General features: G+C 39.7%; 1 pseudogene; it reads right to left on the bottom strand.

The window, feature by feature from the left end:
* Window positions 1–517: 517 nt before the first annotated feature.
* Window positions 518–2,319, bottom strand: LOC131824181 (importin subunit alpha-1-like; annotated as a pseudogene).
* Window positions 2,320–5,108: the final 2,789 nt, after the last annotated feature.

Here is a 5,108-nt window from a genome sequence, read left to right as displayed (position 1 = left end):
GCAGAGAGGAGGAAGCAGGCTCCCTGCCGAGCAGAGAGCCCGATCCGGGGCTCGATCCCAGGACCCCGGGATCATGACCTGAGCCGAAGGCAGAGGCTTTAACCCACTGAGCCACCCAGGCGCCCCTGTTTTGATGTATTTATTTGCCATTTAGATTTTTGTGTGTGACATACTCTTTCTAATCTCTTGTCCATTTTTCTTTTTCTTATTGATTTATATAAATTCTTTCTATATTTTGAAAAGTGGTCCTTTGTCTTTATATGTATTAGAAATTCTCGTTCTCCTCTTGCCTTCTCAGTCTATTAATGATGTCTTTTGATGAGTAGGAGATTTTCATCTTTTTTTTAAAATTTTTTTTTTTATTTTTTGGAATTTAATCTTTATTCACAGGACACTGCAAGAGAGGAGAGTCCACATAGAAATAAGAAACCCACTGGCAGGAGGAGCTTCATACAGTTTTTACAGTTTGGAACTGGTCAAGTAGAGTTTTGTTGTAAAAAGTGCTACAATAACAAAACACATTTAAAAAGAGTTCTTAGTAGAGAAACAGTAAGACAAACTTCTACCAAACAAAGCACACCACAAACAACTTTCTGCGTCGGCTGTACAAGCTAAAAGTTAAAGGTCCCAGCAGTGCCATCCTGAACCTGGAACGTATAGCCTTCAGAGGTAGTTTCTGGCACAACATTCTGATCTTCCTCTTCCTCTACAGAGAAATACTTCTCAATCAAGTTTAATGAAGCTTTGTACACAGACTCATTTTCATGGTTTTGTAGAGCCTCGATTTTGTCCAAACCTCCACATTCTTCAATCATTATACTAAGTTTCTCGGTTTCACCTAGTTTCTCAGCAGCCTGAAAGATGTTGGAAATGGCATCCAGAATGACCAGAATAATTTTGGTATCCTTCGCAGTTAAGAGGTTCATCAATGGTTCTATTATGCCACAATGGACGAGGTATACAATCTGTTCAACTGTCCCACCACTTGTATAGTTGGTCACAGCCCAGACAGCTTCCTTTTGTGTCTTAAAGTCTGCCTTAGAGAGAACACCAACGAGGAACGGGACTGATCCATGATTCACAACTTGCTGTATCTGGTCCTGGCGGCCAGCTGTGATGTTTGACATTGTCCACGTGGCTTCCTTCTGAATATTAGTTTTGGGGTTTGTTAGCAGGCTGGGAAAGATAGCAAGCGCTCCTGCGTCTATTACAACCTGAGTCTGTTCATCTGTCCCAGTGACAATATTTCCTATGGCTCTTAGCGCAGGAGTCACAATGGGCAATTCAGTAGCTCCTAGAAGCTTCACAAGCTGCGGCACAACTCCTGTTTTCACGACCATTTCAATCCGTTTGTTTGGACCATCCGTCAGGTAGGAGATGGCCCAGCAGGTATCTGCCAAGACCTCTGGATCATCGTGATGCAGGAGACGAACTAAGGTAGGAAGAATCTGCTCGATGGCATCTAGCGGGGGTGCGGGGTTCTTGTTGGACAAAGGTTTGAAAGTGTCCAAGTAAGGTTACGCAAGTAGCCACATGCTAACGATGACATATCAGGAACCGCGAGGAGAGCCAGAAGCGGATCAACCACACCGTACTTGATAACCAAGTCTCGAAAAACGGAACCATCCCCTGCAATGTTTCCTAGAGCCCACACAGCCTGTTCGCTGATGTGGGCGTGGGAAGATGCCAACAGGGAAATGAACGCTGGGATCGCGCCTCCATCGACCACAGCCTTGGTCTGTTCTGAGGTCCCGGAAGCAATGTTGGTGAGAGCCCAAGCGGATTCAAACTGAATGGGACTACAATCAGTTCTGCCCAAGAAGGACACAAACTTTGGAATCAAACCAGCCCGGATTATGTTGTCTATGGGGGGCTGCTTTTCCCGAGAAAGCAGTTTCCTAGCAGCTTGAGTAGCCTGGAGCTGGCTTTCCAAATTGTTGCTATTTATGCCCTTGACAATGTCATCAACTGACCAATTTACAGTGCCCTGGTTGTTGCGGTTTTCCTGCAGTGGAGAGGTAGCATCATCGGGAAACGAGCTTACGTTTCTCCTTTTCAGCATCTGGTCATCCTTCTTCGCTTTCCTCAGCTCCACATTAACTTCTATTCGACGCCGCCTCATTTCTGTACTGTCTTTCCCCTTGTTCTTGAATCTGTTAAGGCGGGCAGCTGGTGAATTAGCATTCTCATTGGTGGACATGGTTATGAGACAAAGGGAGAAAGCTACAGGGCCGGCTCAGGCTTCCACGGGAGGCGGTCCGGGACGCGCAGGCTGCAGGTCAGCTGCCCTCAAAACGTCCACCACGAATCACCCCAAAGACGGTGAGGAGATTTTCATCTTAATTCTGTTCAGTTTAACCATTTTTCTTCATGGTTATATATTTCACAGCCTATTTAAGATTTGAAAGTTATGAGTAAATTCATCTCTGTTATTTTCTAGAGCAGGGATGCACAAAATCTTTCTGGAACATGTTGGATAATAAATATTTGAGGACTGTCAGTCCTACGGTCTACATCATACCTACGCCACTCTGCCACGGTAGCGGGAAAGCAAGGCAATGTGTAAGTGAAGGCTTGTGTGTGTGTTCCAATACAGCGTAATTTACAAAGACATGCAGTGAGCCAGTTTTGTTTCCTTGGCCGTCATTTCCTGAACCGTGTGTCAGAGTTGCACTGGCCACTTGTACACACTGGGATGACGGCAACGTTCTATGTGTGCTTTGTTCATGACATCATGACGACAGCCACAAGCCCCGTGATTGTTGTGCAATTGTAATATAGCCCTTGCAACTGACAAATTGAATTTTATATTTTACTTAATTTTTATTAATTGAAACTTAAGTAGCCACATGGGACTAATGGCCACTGCAGTGGAAAGGGTAGTTGTGGAACCTTACTGTTTTCTCATTTGCTTCAGTCTACACCGAGAAATGGAAATGATTTTAAAACAATAAAACATGATTTCATGTTTTATCAGTGAGAGGAAGGGGATAGGTGACTATCCACTTTACACAAAGACCATTTATTTAAAACACTGTCTTTTCCCCCACAGCTGAGCAGTGCCGTCTTTGTCATATATCAGGTACCTTTGTATGTGTGAGTTGATTTTGGGACTCTTTTATGTCTTGGTATTTATGAGTATTTTTTTGATACTCGTCCTTTTCTCTTCTTTAAGAATATCTTAGTGCTTCTTGCCCTTTGCATTTCCATATAAATTTATAATTAGCTTGTCAATTTGCATATAAAACCCTTCTTCTTGAATATTTTATTGGGACTGCATTGAATTTGTAGATCAAATTGGAGAAATTAACATATTTCTGTCATTCAGGCTTCCAAACCAAGCACCTGGTATGACTCTTTGCTTATTTAGATCTTCTTTTTTTTTTTAAATCTTTTTTTAAAGATTTTATTTATTTAACAGAGATCACAAGGAGGCAGAGAGGCAGGCAAAGAGAGAGAGGAGGAAGCAGACTCCCTGCTGAGCAGAGAGCCTGATGTGGGGCTCGATCCCAGGACCCTGAGATCATGACCTGAGCCAAAGGCAGAGGCTTTAACCCACTGAGCCACCCAGGTGCCCCTGTTTAGATCTTCTTTAACCTCTACCAATCATGTTTTTTAGTTTTCAGTGTAGAGGACTTCTACATCCTTCAGCAGATTTATTCCTAGGTATTAAATATTTTTTGATGCTATTATAAGTGATATTTAAAAAATTACTTTCTAATTGTTTATGGTAGGCATATAAATATACATTTGTTTTTTATACACTGACCTTGTATCTATAGCCTTGCTTAATTTACTTATTAGTTATAATAATTTATCTGTAGATTCTTTTGGATTGTCTGTGCATAAAAGCATATAATTTGTGCATAAGGACATCGCTATTTCTTTGATTCTCTTTCTTTCTTCTCTTTATTTATTTAATTTTCTTGGTATTGTGTTGTCAAGAATCTCCAGGAAATGTTGAACAGAGGTGGTGAGAGCAGAGCAGACACTCTTAGTTGCAGTTCGGTCTCAGAGGGAAAGCTTTTATCATGTTTGTTTCAGGTTACCCTCTATCAGTACATCTTACCTGGTTAGTTTCCTAGCATCAAACCATTCTTGTATTCCAACACAATTTGACTATGTTGTATTCTTCCTTATTCTTAATATTATCACTAGATTAGCTTTGTTAATATTTTGATTGTGATTTTGGCATCAATATTACTAAGCAAGATCGGCCTATAATTTTCTTGTCTTGTATCTTATGTCTTATATTTTTGTCACTTTTGAAATCAAAGTGATGCTGACCTCATAAAACTAGTTAGGAGGAATTTCTTCATCTTCTATTTTCTGGTAGAGTTTTTACAATATTTGGCATTATTTCTTTCTTAAACATTTGGTAGATTTCACCCATGAACTTAGGATTCTTCAGTTTCTGGTTCATCTTGTATCAGATTTTACAAGTTCTATTTTTCTGAAGTGAGTCCATTTTATCTAAATTTTCAAATTTATTTCAAGAGTTACTAATATCTTGTGATTTTTCAAGTCTCTGATAGGTGATTATGTCTTTGATATTCCTCAAATCAACTGTTTATTCTTTTTCTCTTTTTCTTCATTATTCTCTCTAGGGTTTTTTCAAAGAGTCAACTTTGTCTCTCTTAATTTTCTTTGTTGTGCATTTGTTTTCCATTTCATTACATACTGCTTATTACTTTCTTCCTTCTATTTTATTTGCATTTTATTTTTTACTACTTATATATTGAAGTATAGTATCGTATATACACAGAAAATTGCACAAAACTTAATTGTACAGCAAATGCATCTTTACAAAATTAACACAACTATGTAAGAAATAGAATTTAACAGCACTCCAGAAGCCCCCCATTGTCCCCTCTAGTCACCAATCTCCCTCTCAGCCCCAAAGATAACCATTAGCCTGGCACCTAATCCCATAGATTATGTTTTACCCGTTTTTGAAGTTTATATAAGTGTAATCATATATGTTTTCCTTTGTGTCTTGCTTCTTTTCCTGAACATTATGGTCGTGAAATTCATCCATTCTGTTGCATCTCGCAAACATTTGCATATTTAATTGTGCATATGTATAGCATTCCATTGTATAAATATAG

Source organism: Mustela lutreola, chromosome 2 (genome assembly GCF_030435805.1).
Source record: "Mustela lutreola isolate mMusLut2 chromosome 2, mMusLut2.pri, whole genome shotgun sequence".
Taxonomy (NCBI): domain Eukaryota; kingdom Metazoa; phylum Chordata; class Mammalia; order Carnivora; family Mustelidae; genus Mustela; species Mustela lutreola.
The sequence above is the reverse complement of the archived record's forward strand: the minus strand, read 5'-3'. Positions and strand labels throughout refer to the sequence as shown.